Genomic DNA, 22,710 nt, shown 5'->3' with positions numbered 1-22,710 from the left:
GAAGACTAAGGTGTAGAAATTAGGTAACTTGCCCAAGATTCCAGGATTTCCATGTTAGTAAGTTGAGATTCAAATTTAGGCTGTCTGACTCCAGGGAATACACTGTAGATATTAATTGGTCCCTTTGTTATCCTACTTGATGAAATTCTTTTATTCACCTCAGTTGTCTTGGGGGAAATTTCCTAGATAAAAACTAAGCCTACCCACCAGCTTCTCTAAGTGTTTAGACAGTGGTTTTTTGTTTGTTTGTTTTTAGCATTTTCAGTTGTATTTTTCAGCAAGAACAATGAAAAAACGAGAATACCAACCCATTACTTCACAGTAGGAAATACAGATGTGGACAAGAACACTTGATGTGATGTGTCCAAACCATTGTCCCTCGAAGTCAGCACCTTTACCCAGACACTTACCTGACTTGTAACCAGGAGTTTGCCTGGGAAGCTCGGAGCCCGTGAAAGGGACCTTGATGGATGATGCAAGAAGGGTTTCTCATAATTTGAGGCTTCCTTTTTCATTGATGGCTTTGCCAGTAGGAGCAGAATACTAAAACTCAGCTCACCAATCCTTGATTTTACATCTGCAAGTTCTATTCTCTAAAGACAGTCTCAGCCTTCTGCTAGTCACCTCAGTTGAAAATGGCCCTAATTTCTCTACCAGCGTAGTTTAATCTGGTTGACAAAGCAGTGAGTAATGCAAAGATGTACTACCAAAAAAGTGATGGCCTTTAGAAAGCCAAAAAAGCATCAGGAACTGTAATTTTAAACACATTCTAGTGTCACTCATTCAAATGACATTAAAGAAAGAGCAGGAGGGTGAAAACTTTTACTACCATTACTAGAGTGAGAAGTGACCAGGTCAGGGAGAGTGTCACTAGTCCATAAGTAGCATGGGGCCAAAAGAACATAAAAGCATGAAATATATGAGGGCTATTTCGATGATATATATTTCTGAATAAGGAATCAGGCAAGGGTCTTGTACGTGGACCAGAGTCATTACTAAAAATATTAACCTGGCTTCAGTCAATTTTAGAAGATGCAGTGACGAAATCGCCTACGGTCCCCCTGAGATTGGAAAGTTCTTTTTTATGATGGGTTTCCCCAAGAAATTACAGCTTTTCTCTAAACCTAGAGACTCTCAGTCTTTGCCAGCTATAGTGGGGGTGACAAGGCAAGTGATTTAAGCTGGGAGAAGAACGCTTCTGCCCCTCTAAATCACATCGCCTCTTGCCCTCTGTAGTTCCATGTCAACTCATAGCACAGTCTCAACCTGCTGTAATTCACTCACATTCTCTGACCCTTCCTGATTTTCTCTGCACACGTGGAGCTGTTTTTCTTCTATGCCTTCAGAAACCCTGCCCATGTGTGGTTACAGAAATTGGAAATGCATCCATTAAATAAAGGACTGCATGACTTTTGTGACCTGACAATGAACACTGTTTGGTGACAAGTTAAAGCCAAAGGGGAAGCATTAAAAACCAAAAGCAAACCCAGGCTGAGTTGGGGCAGATGAGGCGGAGGTGAGTGATTCTTCTTGAGCTTGTTGGTGACTCGTATTATCTCTCGGCATAGAGTTTGTCAGTAACTGCCATCCAGGTTTTTCATTCCTTTTGCTATGCCCACAATTTTCGTACAGTATGACTATTTTAAAAAATCATTTAAAATAGATTCAAAGCAGACTGTAACTTGAAATCAGTAGTCCAGGCAGCTGCTTGTTACCTTCAAAGAAATCATCATTTTTGCTAGTTCTCGGCAATCACAGGGTTTTGTTTTTTCCTTTTGACTGTTTCTGTTCCTGGTTACCTGACTTTATGCATTCTTGTTCGTTGATATGATTACAAGTGATTTAAATAGGCAGATATTTTCCTAGATGCAGAACTAATTAAGTTTAGTTGAAGATTTTAAAAGGTTGGAAACTTCCTTTAATCTTCAACTTTTAAGATGCCAAATACCAGTTCTGCAGCTTCTGTAAGCTGAAAATAAAATCCCTCCAAATAATAAGGAAAACAATGTATAAACATTTCCCAAACTCTTCTCTCCACAAAGAATTCCATTTATAAATGGAATACTCCTTTCTTTGTCTTTGCCTTGGAGTTTGGGGGATAGCTGTTTGTATTTGTGCATTTTCTGAATTTCAGCAGTTTACACTTGTTTATGGTACAATGGGGAGTTCACAGTAACCATTTGCAAATGTTTGAAGTTATTCAAAAGAAAATATCCCCCCTCCTTGATTTTCCAGGGAAATGACATCTTCTCTTTAAGTAAAATAATCAATGGAAAAAATGTGTACCCTGAGTAACCCTTTCACCCTCACTTTTTCCATTCCCAAGGAGTGGCAAGACCAAGAACTCCCCACCTTTGTGGCTCCCAAATTTCTTACGTGTTTCTAAGACCAGAAAGAAAATCTGAGAGTCTTGTCCCCAGCTCCCACTCCAAGATGCTCCCCTAACTCCAGCAGCAGGAGTTCCTTCCACTTTTTGTTTGCTCTGAGAGGGCTGAAGAAGGGATGGGGGGTGTAGTTTTGACTTTTGGGAATTTAGAGTTTAATTATTAGCCTGACCACGGAGCCACAATCCCAGAAAGGACTGTTTCAAGAAGAGGGCAGGGGACTCGCCTCATTAGGAAAGCCCAAAGGATGGAGGTGACAAGTAACTTTTTGCCAGTTCAGTTTCTCCAGCTAAGTTTGAGAGAGTCGGCTGTCTGCAAAGTCAAGTCCATACAGTCGAAATTGACTATGGATGCCAACCATGAAAGCAAGTAAAAGAGGAAACCCTTCGACTGAGAAGAGGAAGTCAATACAAATAAGATGTGCTCAGATTCTCTGCCAGACTTAAGATTTTTAATGTGCTAGTACTTAGTTACTGGAAACATTCATTGGCGACATCATCCCTGGTGGTGCAGCTCTGCCTGTTTGTTGGGATGCAGATGGCTGCCCAGCTCTAGGTCCAGGTGGTTCAAAGAGCCAGCAGTGAGGAACGGCCAGGTCTGTGTCATGCACACACGTGAGTGGTGAGAACCGGAGAGAGCGCTTGCTATGATCATTGCAGACTCATCAAGGAGAGACTTATGGATCAAGGAGAGACTTATGGATGAACAGTGTCAAAGCTGCTCTTAGACACATCTCGCTTAGTATTGCTGGGTCTCTTTTAACTTTTAGGACAAGGAGATTGAAAGAGGGTTTTAATATGTAGGCATCTGACTTTAGATATTATTTCAATCAAATTATGATGGAATAGGAAATGACATTTGTGATCGGGTATTTATTTCTTTTAGATATACCACAGCCCTCCTCCTTCAACAGGGCTGGGACTAGAGTGAGGCCAGAGAAATGCTTAGCAAGGACTCCAGGGTCAGGCAGTGTGGCATGAGTCATGGACTTGATCCTGATCTGTGTGGCAGCTCCCCGACCAAAGCTGGTCTCCATGAACTAGTCTATGCACAGCCTTCAGCCACTCCCCCTGGAATTTTGTGGAAAGCTTTATGTGCCTGTGAGTGGAGGCATTTTCTTGGGAGGAGCAGTTCATAGATTTTTGACTTCAGAAAAAAGTATCTTACATATCTGACGTATCTGCAGGGTTATTTTATGTGATCACCAAGCAGTATCTGAGTGGAAGTTTTTCTTGTTACTCTGAGGAAGCTGAATTAATTGTAAATTTCCCTTAAACCTTGGAATTTACTTTTAGCAATTTTTGCTGTGGACCTAATATTGCAAAATCATTGTTACAGCCATATAATGTAGCCCTTGTCTCAGTAAGATTGCCTAAGTGACAAAATGCAAAAGGTCACAGACCTTTCTTCAAGTTACTATAACCTGTGAGTATCTGTGGGGAAAGCAGAAAAGGGAAGCAAGGAAAGGAACAGGTTCAATGCTTCTTCACCACTTGGCCTTTCAAAGTTTATGCTGTGTAGGCAGCGGCTGTCCTTCACTGGAAAACCATCAACCCTGCTGTTAAGGCCAAGGGAGTGGAATGGCTCGAGTTGGAGAATTGGGTAGATCAGTAAACACCAGAGCACTGGTGTGGCCATATCTGGGAGCACCACCAATACCCATTGTTCCTTAGCACATGCTTCTTCACCTGGAGAGAGTGTGCTTGGAAAGGTGAAGGCATTTGACTAGCTATTAACAAGCCATGGCCCAGAAGGGCACTGGAAATAAGCTCCCCATCTAGTTTCCAATGAATCGCTCCCTTGCTGGCTCGAATGACTGCCTGGGCATCCTGGTTCAATCATTTACACCTACCTCCATGCAGACAAGCATCATGGGGGGCAGAGGTGTTTGAGGACCAAAACACTCTGCAGCATGAAACACTTACCTCATGTTGTGGAACACCCCCACCACCAATACACTGCCTTTCCCAGACTCTCTTGTCAAAGGGATTGTGTCAGCGGCTGAGGGTGGCCGCCGTTCAATCTTCCTTCACCCTCTCCCATACAGAGTTGTTTTGTATTCTTTTGTTGCTTGTTTAAATAAATATACATGGATGCATGTTAAGGCAATGCATTCTGCATTTGTAAACTTTTTTTTTTTGAAATGTCTCACAAACATAAAAGGAATCTATTTAAGAGAAACAAATAAATTAGTTTTAAAAGATAAACAATTTAGCCCTGGCATCATTTAACATGGTCTTAGTCTCAAGAAAAAGGAGTAAATGCCATCTCAGGTGCCAGCTCTAAATACTAACCCCAGAGAGGAGTTCTCCAGATCTGTGGATTTCCACAGCACTCGGCTTGAGGAAAAATCAGGGTGGGGTCAGGATGGGGAACATGAGGCCATCAGCAAGGAGGGGAAACATGCACACACGCATGCAAATTATTTCAAGAGTCATTTAAAAGATTCTAGTGAAAATGACTAGAGCAGAAGCAAAGGAAGGCAACAACAAACGTTGGAATAAATCTCCTATGCTTTGAAAAGCTCCTGCATGTACTAAACGTTCTTAATTTGGACCCTCCTCAAGCTGCCCCTGAGATCCCTTAGCTCTGAGCTCCTAGGACCACGCTGTGGCCATAAGCAAGAATGTGCCTGTGCGATTTTACCCAATGCACAAGTCTGAATAGGGAGACGGGAACGCGAGAGCAGAGCTGCCTGGCCACGCGGGTGTGGGGTCAGGACTGGGACAGTCAAAGCTGCCTCACGCTGCCCGGCCTCATTCCATCCAGAGACTTGGCTGCGATGCTGGTTGTCTCATCATTTCCCCCTTTGAACCTCTGGTTTGTTGTCTTTCTGTGATAGCAAGCTGTGTTTTGTTTTGGGTAGAAAGGGAAGTAAGAATGTGACAGAAGAACAGAAGGGAGAAACACACTTTATGGACTCGTTTGATATGAAACGTTGACCTCATGTCCAAAAGATGCAATTAAAGAGTATATCTCTTCCTCATTTGCATGGCTTATTTCCCTAGACGTGTTTTTGGTATTGAAAATGAATGGTATTCCCATACAACATGTGTCTCAATTTGTAATGATATCCTCCTTGCAGCTGGCTTAGTTCTCCAACTGTTTCTAAAATGTTACTGTCTTAAATTTGAGCCAACCTACAATAACAAATTATCTGGAAGCAACGTGGCTGAGCTGCATTTGGTGAGAGAAGGGGAAACCCTATATTTCATCCTTCAACTCTTGTTTTGGAAATTCAGAACCGTAACATGATCTTTTTCTAAGGAAATCTACACATGCACACTTTAAAAACTGTGCATATTGGGTGTTGTGGGAGCAAGAATGAGCAGGTTTAGGTTTCTCTGCAAAGTTCTGCATCCCATCAACAAGCCCTTTTGATATTTTAAACCCATATTTAGAGTAATTTCAAGATATTTGGAGCACTTGTGGTTAAATGTAAAACTTTGTCATTATGATTTGTTGGATGCTTTTATTTTAAATATTTATAAGCCGTTTTTAAGTACTTTATCCAAAAGATTTCTCCTGCTAAAATAGTATAATTGAGTGGTATCTGAGCATCAACTGAGCGTATAGTAGACAGAGGGTGAAGTCACTGCAACACGCATGCACGTTCTTCTTGCTTTTCTGGTTTTGATTCAAATGTCGTTTTTAGTAGATTCAGCTTATTTTTTAACTGTATAAAAAGTCGTGAACTGGATTGGTTGTCTCTGATATTTTTTTAATGACCAAATCCCCCAAAGGTAAAATGTTCAACTTGAATTATGTCGATTCCTACCTCTTTTTTTTATCCTGAGAGTAATTAATAAAACTTTCCATTAGAGTGTTGGATTGGAATCTGTGCTCGTAGGAACTTAAAAGTGTCATATTGTTCCTCTGACATGTCTTAGAGACAGTTTATTGGTGGTTAGATTGAATTCTTTACTATTCACCCTCAGCCATCAGAAACTGAGACATAAGATCCCATCTTTATCATAAGTAGCCTGTTTGAGTACTTAATATGAAAAAGAGGAGAGGGGGAGGAAAAAACCTTTTTCCAAACTTAAAATCCATTTAACCTTCAGAAGTTATAAATTTCAAACTGACCACAGGCCTCTGGGGCTCACACTCTTTATGGCTGGCAAAATACAACTTTCTGGTAAGAATGGGGGAAAGAAGGCTTTAAAAGGGCTCATAAACTTGCTTGGACATCTACTAGCTCTTACCAAACAGCATTTTCATGAGTTAAGTGTAAATGAGTCAGAAACATATAGATTGAATTTCTCTTAAAATACACATGGGTTTAAAAATTAAGGCCAAAGTGCTTGGCAAAATAAGTTTTGGTTTTAGCCAAACCCCAAATGTTTGAAAAAAATAGTTCTACAATTTGCCAAACCAAAAATATATCCAGGTCCCTCCATTCCTCTCATTTAATACGATGGCATCATAAGCATGGGACTGAATGTCTATTTTCATATCCACCAGGGTTTGAGCAATGTGACTCCCAAATACTAACAGAAAAACTATGAAAAATTTTTTTGTGGAAAAACCATATGACCTTGAAAATGAAGATGAGCAGTCACTGGTTCAGAGTTGTGATTTTGATAGCACTTCTCACTGTCTGATCCTCTGATCAACTTGTTCTCTGTCTCAGCTGTGTGTGTGTGTGTGTGTGTGTGTGTGTTTGATGTACAGAATAATAACTTTTTAAAGATCCTGTATTTGAAATGCTTAATTTTTACTTAATTAATATACCATGATCCACAAAAGTTAATAAACTCTTAATCATATCCGAACAAAGGGAGGCAATCCCCTTTTACTCATTATGGTTCAAAGTTAGTCTTCATTTATTTCCCTAGAGGGTAAAACTTATCCATTTTCAACCAACTGTCTTGAATACTGACTCCATGCAGGAGACGCTGTTATTAAGAATTAGAAGGAAGGAAGGAAAGAAGGATGGAGGGAGGGAGGTAGGAAGGTGGGGAGGGGAGGAAGAGAAAAGCCAAAAAGTGGGAGAGGGCGTGGCAGGAGTCTTTGACTTGTTTTGAGGAGCCAGTGACCTGAGAGAGACAAGAAATAATCAAGGTCACTGTTACAAGCCTCATGCAGAACCTGTGAATGGATGTGATACTATAGACAGAGTGCTTTGACAAGAGCAGGGACCCAGGCAGTTCACACTTTGTCATAACTTAGTACCCAGCTTGGGGCTGGCAGGATGGGCACATGAATGAGAAGAGAGGGTCAGGAAGGGCATAGTTAATGGTACCATGGTAGGGCTCCATACAGCAGGTGAATTTGGGGTTAGGTTCTAAAACCCAGAAGGGCCGTAAACTGGCAGTCAGGAATGGGGGAATAGGGGAGGCAGTAGGGTGTCAAAAGCCTCAGGTGAAGAGAAGAGAAGCCACATGAGGGAGGGCTGTCCCCTGCACCCGACTGGAACAGAGGACTTGGCTGCAGAGAGGGCGAGGGGGGAGGCTGGACGAGAGCAGAGGACTTGGCTGCAGAGAGGGCGAGGCGGGAGGCTGGACGAGGGCAGGTGGGTAGTGGAGCAGGGGGTCGTGGAGCTTGTGCTCAGAACATCAGGCAACGTCAGGAATGGCTGGAGGTCTGTGTTTGAGGAAAATTCCTTTAGCAGCTGTTTGCAGACTGAAAGGAAGCAAGAGAGAGACTGGCATCGCTGAAGCTGATCCCTGCATTCTGATGACAGGCTAATTACCAGAGTGAATTCTAAACATGGCAGGACGTTCTCGCTGCAACATGGGGGGATGAGCACTGCCACATCCACATGTTAAGTATGAAAAGCCATCGTAGCAATGCACAAGGAGGATGGACTCTTTTCTTTGAGCCCAGAGTAGGCCTAAAAGGCTTCATGGCACACAGTGGAAGGAAACCTCAAGACGACAGATCATCCTGAAGTTCAGGCCCCAGATTGTCATGGAAATAGGGCTCCATCCTTCTGACCACCCACCAGCACACCACCCCGCCGCCGCCGCCGCCCAGCCCACGGCTGCTCTGAACCTTAGGCTGCTGGGGCAGGGCGTGGTGCAGGCTGTCAGTCACCTCTTAGGTGGTCAAGGAAGGCAGTGGCTCACCTAGCAAGGGACGTCCCTGGATGGACGCGGAGCCTGGACAGTGGCCATAGTGATGCCCAAAGCTCTGTCTTTGGACTGAAGAGCAGCCACAGGCTTGGGTAGCTTGCTCAAGGTCAGACACCGGGAGAGATCTTCACAGAAGCTGAATCAGATCCCCCCAGGGCCAGCAGGTACTGAGTTTGGTGACTGTGGGAGATGTCCTTTTATCTTTTTAACTCCCCAGACCAAAGGCCTTCTGAAACTTTTCCTCGTGGTGAAGTGGACTCCCGGTAGGAAAGGGAGGCAGTGTCTGGTTTAGGGGTACACACCTATGCCTTGAGGTTGGGCCGGCCTGTGTTCAGATCCCAGCAGAGCGGATGATTGAGGGAGGAAGTGGTTTCTCTCCTGGAGCCTAAGTCCCTAGCTCATCACGTTGCTGGGAAGAACAGATGAGGAAACCTAGGTAGAGTGTGGTGCATGTGCGGTACCCAGGAAAGCGAGTTCCTGTCTTATTAGAAAAGCTACAGTGCCTGGGAGAGGAGCCCGGGGCTGGAGTGAGGTCTGCTTGGGTCTGAAACTGGCTATGTTGCTTATTACCAGCTGTGAGTTTGGACAAGTTTTATAACTGTGTTGTGCCTACATCGTTCTCACTAAACAGTTGTAATAACTAATATTTCCTGCAGCCTTTTTAGATGTAAGCAGTGTTCCAGATGTTATATGTGCACAACAACCCTCTGGGGTTTCGTTATTAAACCAATTTTATAGATGAAGAAACTGAGGCACAGAGATGTTAAATATCCTACCCAGAGTCACTAGCCAGTAAATGGCAGTCCTGGGATCTGACTGGCAGCCTAGCTTCAGAGTGTCCCTGCAAAACCACTGAGCATGTCTTATATACAAAAAAAATGAAGGTAATAAGCCCCACTTCATAGAATTATCGGGCTCTAGTGTAAACAACAGAAGTACAATGCCCAGGAGGTTCCTGGCATATGTATAGTAGGTGCTCATTATAAGAATTGTCGGGGTAACGCCTGCAGCCCAGAACTTCTTCCCTCAACGTGTCATGGGAGGTCATGAAACACTTCCATGCTACCAACCTCGGAAGTTAGGGAAACTATTCCAGAAACCCTCCTAAGATGTCTGGTTCCACTTTTATAAGCAGAGACTGGGACACGCAGAGCACGCAGAGCTCAAGGTCACAGAGTGGTGCAGCCAGGATTAGAACCTGAGTCCTCTGCCTTTCCCCGCAGTGGGACACGGGATACGACCTGGGCTGCTTGAGTTACACACCTGGTGCCAAGGACCAGAATCATACATTTGCCACCTGCAGCATTGCTTCCTCACACTGGGCAGCTGATTTCAGAGAGGAAATAGGTTGTACCTGAGTATCTGGGTGGAAAGGCGGGAGAAAAACAATTATTAGCCACACACTCCATCTCATTGTCTGTTGGGGAGGGGGCGGCTGGGAATCAGTATGCTTGCTCTTATTTTTCACATGAAGTTTCCTTAAATATGAAGCCCTTCTCTCTCTATTTCTCCTTCTGTCTTTCAGCTAAAGGGCTGGTTGTAAAGAATAAAAGAAGTGTCAGACCTCTTTCCCAGACCTAGCCTAAAAATCTTAAAGTCTGTTAATCCATAGACAATAGCTACTTGCCACATAAAGCTGCCTTTTTCTCTCAGTTTTTTTTTTCTTATCTTTTCTTTCTTTCCTTTTTTTTTTTTAAACTTAGACTGCCTCATTCAGATTATATAAATAAATAACAAACTCAATCTTAGTACAATAAACATCTACTTTTGTGTCCAAGGCAGATTTTTTGGAAGGCACATGAGCCAACATCAGCTAGTTTGTGTATTGGCTAGGACTTGAATGAAAATGCAATTATTATTTCTTGTCAAATAATTTCTTGGAGTTCTTGTCTCTAAGGCCTCTGCCAGCTTTGACATCTGCTTGTCAGGGGGAGGAAGGGGAGAGATGAAACCTGGACTAGGGGGCAGCACTCCGAGGGGAGCGTGGACTTTGGGGTTGTAGGAGCTGGACTTCAGATTTGTCCCTTTCTAGCCGGTGACCTTGAGCAAGTAAGTTCTTGGCAAAGTTTCCTCATCTGTAAAATGGGGACAGTGATAAATACTTCATTAGCATTGTTGTTTCAATAAATCAGTATATAAAATACACTTGTTTTCAAGTGAAATAAATATGTAAAAGTGCCTAGTCCAATACTTGACATAAAGTAAGTGCTCCTTAAAATTTGACTCTTTGAAAACACTGCAATTTTCCCAAACTGAACAGGAAGAGCTTGGTCCCGAAAGTCAAGGGGCATAGGGATCGAGGCTTTTCTTCCAAAATTTCTTGCAAAACATTAGCTATATCATGTAATTCTTTGTTTATTTTTCTCTTTCATGAATGGATGTAGCCACTTGCTCCAGCACATTTGTAAAAATGTGTGCAGTTAGTCATGAATCCCTGCCTGTTTTTAGAAAAGGACCAGAGACAGGGTAATTTGTTTTGCTTAAACTCTCAGGTTTTAGAAAGGACTTGAGGTGGCTAAAGAAGATCCATTGTCCAGGGAAAAGATAAAGGCTTTTGCAGTGCACAGGAGGGGTTCTGCAGCTCAGGCTTCTTTGTCCCCCAGGATCTTTTAGAGGTCAGCGAGAGATAGCCGTGGCCACTCGTGTGAATAAACAAGTTTCTCTGCCCATTTGACTCATAGAACCAGCTAAACAAAGAAAAACAAAACTTAAATTTGTAAAACAAAGAATTAAAGATGGAGTTATCCCCGTTGGGGGTCTTATATGGTTGGAATTTTTGTTGATTAAAGAGTAAAATAAGAGATATTGCTTAAGGAGGAAAATTATTAAAAAAAAATCAAGGCCTTATGTTTGGTCTAATTTTTTTTTTCTTTTAGATAATATGAACCTTAGCTTATCAGAGCTGTGGGGTGGGCAGCTCAGCAGTGATGGAACTTACCATTGGTCCCACAGCCTTCTCATCATGGGTTATTTCCCAAAGCAATCATGCTATAAACAAGAAGCGATGTTTTAAAATTACTTTCATCAATTAGCAAGCAAGCTCTAAGAAAAGAGATGCCATGTACTTTGTAAATTAAAATGGTTTCCAGCTTGGTAAAAGCCATTTCAGAACTCTTCACAAACCGATGGTGGATGGAGGAAAAAGGGAACCATTTTTTGGCAAAACCTTCCCAAGCTGTAGCCCTGTCTGGGATGGGCTTGGTGCAGAGACCACGATCTGGCGTCACACCCGGGCTTATCAGCCAGTGCAGGCGGCTCTGTTCATTGACCATGGGGCTCTCCCCTTGTGAGTGTCCCAGAATAGCTGCAGCTACCTGAGAGCAGTCCAGTCCTTGGGGACTCATTATTGTCACAGATAAACAGCATGGCTGAAGCCAGCACGTAATAGCTGTATTTAACTGTGATAAGTGATGGGCCGACGTGCCCGAGTGAGTGGCATCATGGCAGGGCCGGGATAACTGGACAAAGACAAGCCAGCCTGGCAGTGGGCATCTCTTGCACATCATAGGGTTGATGCCACAGGATTTTGGATTCTGGGGAATATATATGACAGACCTGGAGAGCTTACATTCTAGAAGACAGGACAGACCTCCAGGATTTTGATTATGCTAATGACAAAGGTATTTAAGGAATCAAAGAAGAATAAAAGTTTGGAAAATGGATTAGATTAATGGAGGCAGGCTTCCTCACAGAGGTGGAATCTTGTATCACGGAGGGATTATCTTGAAAATACAGAGTAAGATACTTTTCCTTGGAATACAGAATAAGACATTTTCTGTGGCTACACATTTACATTTGGGAATGTGTAAATTAGAAATTTTCCTTTTAAATGCAACCTGCATCTATCTTGTTTAGTCACTAAGTTGTGTCGGACTCTTTGCTACCCCATGGACTGTAGCCCACTAGGCTCCTCTGTCCATGGGGATTCTCCAGGCAAGAATACTGGAGTGAGTGGCCATTTCCTTCTCCAGGGGATCTTCCTGACCCAGGGATCAAACCCAAGTCTCCTGGATTGGCAGACGAATTCATTATCGCTGAGCCGATAGTTAGGCTGTAAAGGGCAAAGAAGAAAAGGTGACAGTGACTGCATGCTGACAGCATCAATGTTAAGTTATTAACACTCAGGCCTATTTTTGTTTTCTATTGTGCTCTGAAAGTGCTCGTGTGATAAAGGAAAAGTAACTCAGTCGGCCTTAGCAGTGCTGTCCTCATGAAAAGGGAAAGTGTTGGTGGACAGAGGCTCGCTCAGTGCACTTGGCATGCAGTTGTGACTCCACGAAGGAGACACTGCATTTCTCTGGCCAACGGGGCAGCTGGGCCTGGAGTTCTGAGGGCACCAGCTGTTGTGCCTGTCGGAGATCGTGCACTGCGGAGCGGTTTTCAAACACGGTGCCTGCGTGGTCCATGGGGTGGGCTACGTGCGTGTGTGTGAGAGACATTCCATGTGGCAGGGCCCTGGGCTGTCCTGCCTTCAGCAAACCCCCAATTCAGAGGAAAACCCAAACGTGAGGCACAAACAGAACTGCTTGCATTAAGAGACACTTAAGAGAGGAGTGTGTGTGTCTGTGTGTGTGAGAGAGAGAGAGAGAGAAAGAAGGAGACTTTTTCTAAAACTTAGGACTTCAGGGTAGAGATGTTAATAGTCTTTCTTCTCAGTGTGTACTTCCATACTTGATGATGGCTTTGGTCCAAAGATCCTATAAATACAGTCACAGAATATGAGAGATGGAAGATAGAAAATCTCACTGAGGCCTTCATTTCACAGAGGAAGAATCCAGGCTCAGGGGGTTAAGGAATGAAGGTCACACGGCTGCAGAGGGTTCGTGCTGGACTATAGTCTACATCTCTGTCTCACTTATTGTAGAACTTTCCCCTTTACTCAGATCAGGAAATTTAGACAGAGAGGACAGATTGTCCCATATGATGTCTCTGCTGGGCAAGGGTCAGCTCGGGCCCTGGAAAACTTTCTAAAACCCCAAGCTCACTCCCTCCCCACTCTTGAGTTTCACACCTTGCCAGCCAGTAGCTCTCAGGAAGGTGACTCCCAAGCTTGGTTCTTCATTTTCATTGATTCCTGTGTCACCAACAGAGGGGCTGCCCTGACCAGCCAGAGCCAGGAGGACAGAGGAGGAGGCCTTCAGTTCACCCCCTCCTCAGATATCATCCGCTGAGAGCAACTCGCACTTCGGCAACACCACCATCCTGCCTGGGTGGGTGTCCTAGACTCGGCACATGCGTGGGGAGAGGGAAGGACATGGCACGGATCTTGCCTTTAGCCATTAAAATAAGCTTGGTGTGAGGAGGCTTTCCGAGCAGCAGGAGTGGGGCTGCAAAAAATAGAGTGTGGTGCAGCTGCACCCTTTAGAGCTTTGGGGGGAAACACGTATTATTTACCAGACAATAATAGATACCAGCGAATAATAATGATTATTATAGTGTTTGGGATGGCAAACGCTGTAGTTAAGGTTCCAGAATGGCTCTCATTATAATCCCGTTTTCCTGGTCCCTTATGAAAGCCTGGAGATTTTCTCCAAGCAGGCTGTTGCTGTCCGTGTTTGGCCTTTGTCCAAAGGCGATTTCAATATAAGGAGACTTATTTGAGACATATTCCCCTTTGGAGGCGGTCATGCTCACATTAAAGAAAAAAGCTATATCCTTGAAAAAGCAGTTGTAGCATTCTTAAGTGAGTAATTCAAAATGGTGGTGCTTCCCAGTCACTGGAAGAAAGCGTTAAACACCTTTTTTTTTTTCCTTTTTAAAGAAAGGATTCAGAGGTCCCCTCTGACTATGAGATTTGGTCACTCTTGGTCCCAAGCCCAGAGGTAGGGATGGCTTTCCTCCCTTCACAGCAAGTTTCTTGCTGTGCTTCTTACACAAAAATAAATCCTCCCCAGAAAAGCTATGCTCTGTCCATTTGGATCAGTTTCCAAGTTCTCGTCTCAGTCCTTTGTGACCTCTTATTTGATGGTGGCTCTTAGTGTTTTTGTTTTGGTACCTTTTTTCACCATTGTCTTAAAGAAAACAAGAAAGAAAGAGAAAGGAAGGAATGAAAGAGAAAGAAGAGAGAGAGAGAAAGAATAAGAGGAAAAGAAATTAAAGTGAGCTCTTTATTCTGAGATAAATAGCCACATTTCCAAATCTGACCATGCCAAATGAAAAGGTTTCCATGGCCTTGTAATTCCACTCCCATTGCATATTTGTGGTGTTTTGCATTTTCACTTTGGTTATTTAATATACATATTAAATGCACACGGATCTGGTGATTTAATGTGATTTGGGGAACTCAGGCATTTCCTGTCATGCACATTCAGATTTTCAAGTCTTGTTTTTTGGCTGGTCATTATTATGGTTACCATTAACACCAGGATTTGGATAGCAGGGTTCAAAGCACAAGCTTGGATGTAGTCCTCCCAGTGGGCATTTTGACCTCTTCACACTTGCGCTAAATTCATGCTGCAGACACTCTGAGCACGTTTCCAGGTCTCTTTGTGGCCTCTATTTCTTCGTCTATAAAATGAGGAAATTGTGTATATTATCTCTGGGGTCTCTTCAAGTTCTCCATTCTATCACCTGAAATTATTTGTTCATTGTTCTAGGAATAATCTCAACAGTTGTAAAGATGTTTACGATCCCTCTGCTACCACATCATGTTAGCCAAATTCTACCCATTCACATTTCTGACATCTCCATTTATGGGCAGGGGGGAAGAAAGTACTGTTTGGGGACATGGGGGACAAGAGTTGTTTGACTCCCATTCATTTGACAAATGTGTGTTGAGCTGAACACGTTTGTCCCTGGGTGTAGGGACGTGAACAAAACAGACTCTACCCCACACCTCAGGGACTTTACAGTTTGGTTGGCCAACTTCTAAATGGCTGCTTCCTAGCGGTGATGGTAGAGTGTCTTCAGGAGGTTGTATTTTAAGCCAGGAAACTGGTAGCAAATGAAATAAGCCAGTAAAGATAGAGAGGCAGAGCCCGACATCTGTGGTGGAAGTTGGGATGGGCGTTCCCCACTTTCCTGGTGACCGTCCTTCATACCTGATGTACTGGGATGAGTCCCACGTTGGGTTTGGATAGGAAGGGATGTGAGTGGCTCACCTTTCAGGCTGACCCACAGAGAGGGACACTTCTTCCAGCTCAGTGGTCCCTGTAGGAAACCCCTAAAGAGAGGTCTAGGTGTCTCAGGAATTTTTCACATGCTAAAACGTTCATCTCATGGCCTTCCTCCTTTGCAGCAAACCTCGGGGCTGTTACATGAGGTATGGGGTGAGGTCTGCAACTCCAAGTCCCCTAACGAGCTTGCCTGTCTTTGGGGGTGCCCTTGAGCAGCTCCAAAGACCTCCTGCCAGTTAAGGGTGCACTAACGTGGAGAGCGAAAGCTGCCGGGTCGCAAAGGATGCCACTGTGGTCTTTGGGCGAGGGCGTGGTGCGCCATGCTCATTATGGTATTCCAAAAAGCGACTCGAGTTTCATTTCCTCACACAAAGCTGGCAGGGCTGACCCTGCACAGAACCGTGAATGAAAGTTGTGTGGAAACCAGGCTGTGCCGCCCCGTTGTGGGGCCTCCTCTCTAGTCTGACCTGCCGGCTGGAGAGCGTGCTGCTCTGACTCATGCCGGGGTTCTCCCCAGCCTGGGGGTGGGGGGCGGTTTGGTCCAGTGGATTCTAACAAACCCCTTCTCCTCTATTTCTAGGAACGCGCACTCACAGGGTAACTTGCATGGAGAGAGGGCGCAGAGCAAACCATATCTCGCCATCCAATGACACCAGCTGGTCCGCTCACCACCCCCTCTGGCTAAAACTCAAGCAAATAAAGCCGCTTCCTGTCATTAAGCATCTCAGAGGAAGCAGCTCTCCCTCAGTGGCCTCTAGCCCAGAGAAGCCAGCACGTCTTGGACCCACCAAGCGGGCCCAGCCTTCCTGCCGCCACCATCTCTGCTTCTCCCCAGAGGAACTTAGGGATTTTGCCCCTGGTTTAAAAAAAAAAAAACCCAACAACAAAACACCAACAAGCCACAAGGACCAATGTAGGTATTCTCCCCGCCCCATCTTCCAAGGCTCAGAGGGTGAGGCTGGAAGACGATCTGGATTTGAAAACAAAAATCTTTTTTAAATCTTTTTAAAAACTGCTGTGGTTTTGCTGCTACACGAAGAGTTGTGATTTGCATTGTATGGTTTTGGACCTATACTGTTCACGTTTTGACGGCGGAGAGGGATCGTACTGGAGTCCCAACGCTTCCAGATTCATCTCTGTCCTGCCCAGGATGCACTTTTAAATGAAGAGTTAGAATATTTTATTGGCTAATATACTTTTCTTGTTATTTTTACAAAGGCCACCTTTATCCTTTTTAATGCCATATTTTCAGTGTTACACTTTTATGGCTTTTAATTTTCGATTTGACAGATGTAAGAAGCAGCATGAATAGTTTATACTGTGGTTTTTCAGAGACTGAATGCCAAGAGAACTCGGTAAATGTTTATTCTTCTCAGCTTTCTCTTTAAATTCCCCTAAATAGCGCCCCATTTGGGAACAGAGCAAGAGTGTTGAACTGAAGACCAAAATGCCCTGAAGGTGTAAAATAATCCGAGGGGGAATATTTGCTGGGCGTCACGAAAGACTTGGATGAAATTTCAACCCTGATGGTTTTCGGTGATCCAGGAAGTCAGTGAAGCAATCTCTCTATACGCAGAGCCCTTTCATGATAATTAGAATGGTATGGACAAACCAATGAAAACAGGAGGGAAAGTGAGAAAGCTCACCCATGATTCTGTTTCACTGTTTGCTTTCTCCTGTCATGGTTAAGAGAAATGTGCAATTCGATCCTCAATCAGTGGGTGGAGGATAACAGGGTAGATTTTCTTGTGTGCACTTGTACAGTTGTAGCTGGGAGTCCAGAAGTCCTCTAGAGCATGTGTACTGGCACTGAGTTGGTGAGACAGTTGTGGAGTATCCCATTCTGATGAGTACAGAAAAAAAAAAAGAAAAAATAAGAAAAAAATCCAAAAAAAGAAGAAAACAAAAAAAAAATGAAAAAAAATCAAATCACCTTGTGATTCAGTGTATCTGTTTACTAACTCCAATAAAGCAATTGTTCCCTCTGGAGGGGTCCAGGTGCCCCCGCCCACAGGCCGCTGAGCTGGCAGCAGGAGGGGGCGGGTGAGGCAAGGACGGTGTCACGCTGGCCCTGAAGCACCACGGGGCCGTGGATGCGGTGTACATACTGTATTTCTATATCCTCCTTTGTACAGAGTCACTTAACAAGTCAAGCTACTGTCTTACAGGTGCTCCTTATTTATTAGAGCTGTGAGAGCTTGGGGGGACACACCTGGCGAGCGAGCTCGCTTTTTAAAAATGAAATGTGGGGGGGCAGGGGAAGGGGGCGGGAGGGAGGGGAAGCTCGCAAGCCCAGGGAGAGATTTATAAAAGTGAACAAAAGGAAAACTTCCAGCCACCGATTAAACCAACCAACCGACCCCAACACCAAACCCGCCCATGCAGGACGCAGCAGCCCCACCTCTGGGCACCCCTTTCCCTGCGGGGGGCCCCCAACGTTTCCTCATTCCCTGACACAGTGTCCGATTCATCAAACAAAAATAAATCTCTAAGAAAGAAAAATGCACTTATATGTGCTTATTTTGCTTTTCTCATTATTATGACTATTGTTGTTATTTTCCTTGTTACAGAAGGTATTCATGTCTTTCCCCCAGGGAAATTTTTTTTTTTTACATAAAGCTAGTTTTAAAAGATGTCGAAATAGAAGAAGTGAAGCTGGCCCTTCCCAACCTGCATCTCTGCAAACAAGAGCCCACCTGGTCTGTTTGAGGGTCTGATTTCCCACCATGTCCATCATTGACAACACACAGCACATGTGGAGTGAGCTCTTGGGCCTGTAGACTGGGGTACCCCTTCCCAAAGGCTCTCCAAGTCCTGATTTTTTTGGTTCCAAGGGTTTGGTTCTAAGGCTCAGGAAGCGCCATGCGCTAGAAGCAAAACTCCCCGGTGGACTCCGCTCCCATCAGTACATCAGTTCACCTGTAGGTCAGGAGTGCTTCATGAATGGGAAGAGTCAATCTGGTTTTGCTTTGGTACCTGAATTAAACATCAGAAAGTTTCTAAGATGGAGAGTACATGAATACCTAGTTCTAGTCAATGTAGATCTACCCCAATCCTCTTGTTTTACATATATATAAAAAAAAAAAAAAAAAACTGAAGCCTAGAAAAGTGAATTGACCTGCCCAGGCTCCACACTGAGTTGGTTTCACTTGTCAAAAAATAAATGTTCATTAAAAAAACGTAGGCACCATCAGCAATCTTCTCTAAATAACCATTCTTGGGGTGGATTCTGACGACCTAGTTTCTTTCTCTTGTAAAGCCTGAGCGATCTTGGAGGCTTCGAGTGTGGGTTTATGGTTATGACTCCATGGGAATCCCTCAGCCCCAGCCGAGTTCATACAGGGGCGGGCACCAGCTGGGGCGGTCTGGTGCAGAGTCCCTGATAGCAATATTTATCTGGACTTGGCTGTAGACACCATCGCCCAGGATACTGATTCTGCTTTTGTCTGTAGTCCAAGATTGTCCAGCAAACATGTTGACCCTTCAGGAAACAAAAGCTCCCTTTGTTTCAATAAGAAAAGATTCCGTGGTGTCTCATCAGACAGCACACCTTTTCCTCTTTCTCTACCTTCTCTTAATCTCAGTGTTCCCTGAAATACAGAATCCTCTTGGGCTATCAAAACTGTATAGAGAAAAATAGAAATAATTATGCCAACATTTATGAACACGTGTTGAGTACAAGTACATTATTAGCCTCATTTACTCACAGAAGGTCCTAGTATTTCTCCCCTTTTTTTAATTGCATGTTAGGATCTAAAAGCTCAGTGTGTTTAGTAGTCACCCCAGATCATGCAGCCAGTGAGTGACAGAATGGGATTCAAACCCAGGGGTTTGGCCCAGAACCCAGGTTGCACGTCCAATCTGCATGTTGACATCTTCATGGATTGTCATTTTTGTAAGTTCCTGGCAGTGATTCAGTTTGTTGTTCTAAAGTGGCCCTCATTTAAAACTAAGCCAGAGAGTTGAGTGTTCATGGTTACCCCACTCCACGGCTTATTGGGTGTGTGGATAGGCTGAGGCCACTCTGCTTTCGGAGAAATTAGGTAGTGAATTCCCTGTTGGTTAGCAAAGGCCCACTGAACACACCCATATGTGATGCTGAGGGTAGCCCAGGAGAGACCAGAGCTCACCACTCCTGCCCCGGGTGGCTTACACGTGGTGGGAAGGTGGGGTTGTGGAAAAGATGGACCACTTCTTGGTCTCAGCAGGACCTCTCTGTAAGTTCCTAAGGTTTATATGAATGCACACTTTGAGCCTGGATTCACAGCTACACAAAGCCACTTCTTTTGCAGATGTTCCCTTGACACTGGATGGGCAGCCTGAGCTTCAAGCAGACCTGTAGATGCCAGCTGGTGCTGCCCAGAGGGCACAGCCAAAGGCCAGGGCTGGGACCCAGGGGCAAAGGCACTCAGGATTCACACCTGCTCCCTGTCCTCTCTGGCTCCTCCTCTACACTTGAGCTTAGCTTCCGCTTCCTTGACAAGCTTCCACAGGGTCCCTCCCGGGAATGTGTCTACCCTGCTTACAGCTCTTCAGCGGTTCCCTGTGGCCTATGGAGTGGCACCCAGAACCCTTCCTGCTTTGGCCCCTGCTGGCCTTTCTAGCCCCACTGGCTCCCTGCCCTCAGCCTCACCTGCACACCATCTGCAGAATTAGGAACTGTTTCCTGACACCCCAGCTCTCTCTCCCACTCCTGTGTCTTTGCACAGGGAGTTGGCCTTGACTGTCTGTCCCTGTCTTCCCAGGGCAGTATCAGTAGCCCTTCAAGACTTGGCAACTACTCTAGGAACGCATTCCTGGGGAGGCTGCAGGGCCCACTTCCTCCCCTCCCCTCTGGGCTGAGGCCCCTCCAAGCCCACCTCCGTCCAGTGCACAGCACACTCAATTTGTCCAGTCACTCACCTGGCCATGCCTTTACGAGTCTGTGAAGTCCTTGAGGAAGCGGATCCTGCTTATCTGCCTCGTGTCTCCTAGGCCCCTCACGTGGAAAGCCCTCCTTCTTACTATTGTCTGTAACCACAATGAACAAGCCAACCGCTTCAAAGCTTAGTTGATGTGCCACCTCTCCGTGGAGTCAGGCCTGCTTCCCTGAGGGGCAATTGGTCGTTTCTCCCTCTGGCTCCCACGGCTCTTGTTTAAATGCACCGAGGCCTCGTCTCACACTGTTCTTCCCACATCATCCAGGCTCCTCAAGGGAGGGCACCTTGGCCTTCCTAACTCGGCATCCTTGAGGAGCTATTCTCCATCCTTGCAACAGAAAATGTTGGCTGAGTTGAGGCCCTTTTCTCCTACAAGCCTAATGGGAGGAGAGGACAGGGAACCCCAGAAACCAGAGCCACCGTGAGGCAGACATGGGAAGGCTGCGTTTGGAGTTTCATTTTTTGTTTCTGAGGCTCAAGAGAGGAGGTGCTGTGGCAGCCCCAGTTCAGTACATCTTCAGGCAGCTTTTAAAAGCGAGGCACGACACAAAAGGGAGAAGACTCAGCGCTGCCCCAAGGCTTCTGTGCTCTGCAGTGACTCCAAGCAATGGGACGGTTACACATTTTCCCCCCAAAAGCCTTAGAGATCATTCCTTGACCCTCGGGTACATATATAGATGGCAAGTTAGTCTTCGTCACCCAGAAACGGCCTCTTATTCTCCATCTTCGCCATGGTGGACGGAATGAGCAGTTGCCATCAGTGTGTGGCGTTCTCGTGAAAGGAGGAGCCTCGGCTGGTCCCATCCTTAGGTGCTTCCTTTGTGCGCAGCCCCAGTTCTGCATACATTCGCTACTAAATTCTCATAACAACCCTGTGAGAGAGGCACTAGCTTGACCATCATCCCCATTTCAGTCAAAAAAGCCTGAGGCGTGACAATGCAGGGGGCTTCTGTCCGCAAATGGAGGCAGAGCCCAGCAGCGGGCTCCAGTGGCCACACTCTCTGTGCGGCGCTAAACAACCTTACCAGTGCCCACCAGTGCCCAGGAGGCCCGGCGGTCCAGGCAGAGTTCAGGTCGTGTGTGTGTGTGTGGGGGTGGGGGGGGTGCTCAGTTGCTCAGTCGTGTTGTGGCTGAGTTGACTCTTTGTGACCCCATGGACTGTAGTCTGCCAGGCTCCCTGTCCATGGGATTCTCCAGGCAAGAATGCTGGAGAGGCTGCCATTTCCTACTGCAGGGGATCTTCCTGACTTAGGGATCAAACCTGCGTCTCCTGCATTGGCAGGCAGATGCTTTACCACTGTGCCACCTGGGAAGCCCCAGCCTTGGCACCCAAACCATGCACTTCAGATAGCTTTGACCTCTATATTGTGTTCAGAGAGGAAAAACTAATCTACTTCTCTTGATGCCTGGTTTTGAACATCACCAAAAACACGACTGTCACTGTTTCCATAGGGAAAATTTGAGGGAGATGGGAAGGGGCCTGGGCCCGCAGCTAAGAGAAGAGAAAGGCACTCTGGTCTCGTGTTAGGTTTCCTGCGGCAGGAAGAAAGGGGGCATGTGGGCCAGGGGCTGGTTTCCATTTCCCTTATTCTGATTCGGGGAGCTGTAAGCGGGGCTTTCTCCTGCAGCTCTTGTTTGGATGGTGAAGGGGTGTCAAGTGAGAGCAGCATGGGACTGCTGGGGCCACACAGGACTGTGTCCCTCTGCCCAGTGGCAGGGGGCTAGAGCCCGTCTTCACCGTCACTTTGGGGCTGGACCACTGGATCCAAGGTCAGCTAGCTGACTGCACAAATGGACAAAAATGTTGAAAGTCCCCAAGTGCCAGACTCCACACAGGGCAGTCACTCAGATGGGCCCAGACAATTTTTAATAAACCCCATGCTATACAGTCAGTGTGATCCTCATTTCTGGATGAGAAAGATACAGTCCAGGAAGATTAAGTGATTTGCTCAGGTCACTCAGCTGATAAGGAAGAAACTCACAATTTGGGCCCTCAGCCCCCACGTGCAGTGCTCTCTGGTGGTAACACAGCTGCAGAAATACCAGTGTCAACTCAGGTCACAACTCAGTACGAATTTGAATCAGCCAACGGGGCACATGCCTGATGACATCATTCCAGTCTGCTTCTAGACCTCTGGAAAGAGATCACCCTCTCTTTCCTCGCCCATTCCTCACCTGCAGGGTAGGGCCAAACCAGCAGATGTGACCCCCTCCA

General features: G+C 45.5%; 1 protein-coding gene across 6 annotated transcripts in view; it reads left to right on the top strand.

The window, feature by feature from the left end:
* The window catches only part of SOBP (sine oculis binding protein homolog), a 164,312-nt gene extending 146,571 nt beyond the window's left edge, over positions 1-17,741 (top strand). For 5 of the 6 annotated variants that reach the window (XM_086317477.1, XM_086317476.1, XM_086317474.1 and 2 more), the window contains one exon: positions 16,157-17,741. The gene's annotated coding sequence lies outside the window, so the exon portion shown is untranslated. Of the gene's footprint in view, positions 1-13,550; positions 13,672-16,156 lie in introns of all 6 variants that reach the window. The other variant, XR_015132971.1, reaches the window with a different exon arrangement.
* The last annotated feature ends 4,969 nt before the right edge of the window (positions 17,742-22,710 follow it).

Source organism: Bos grunniens, chromosome 9 (genome assembly GCF_055505025.1).
Source record: "Bos grunniens cultivar Pamir isolate PY7600 chromosome 9, Bosgru_T2T1.0, whole genome shotgun sequence".
Classification (NCBI taxonomy): Eukaryota; Metazoa; Chordata; class Mammalia; order Artiodactyla; family Bovidae; genus Bos; species Bos grunniens.
This window is presented reverse-complemented; position numbering and strand designations above follow the sequence as displayed.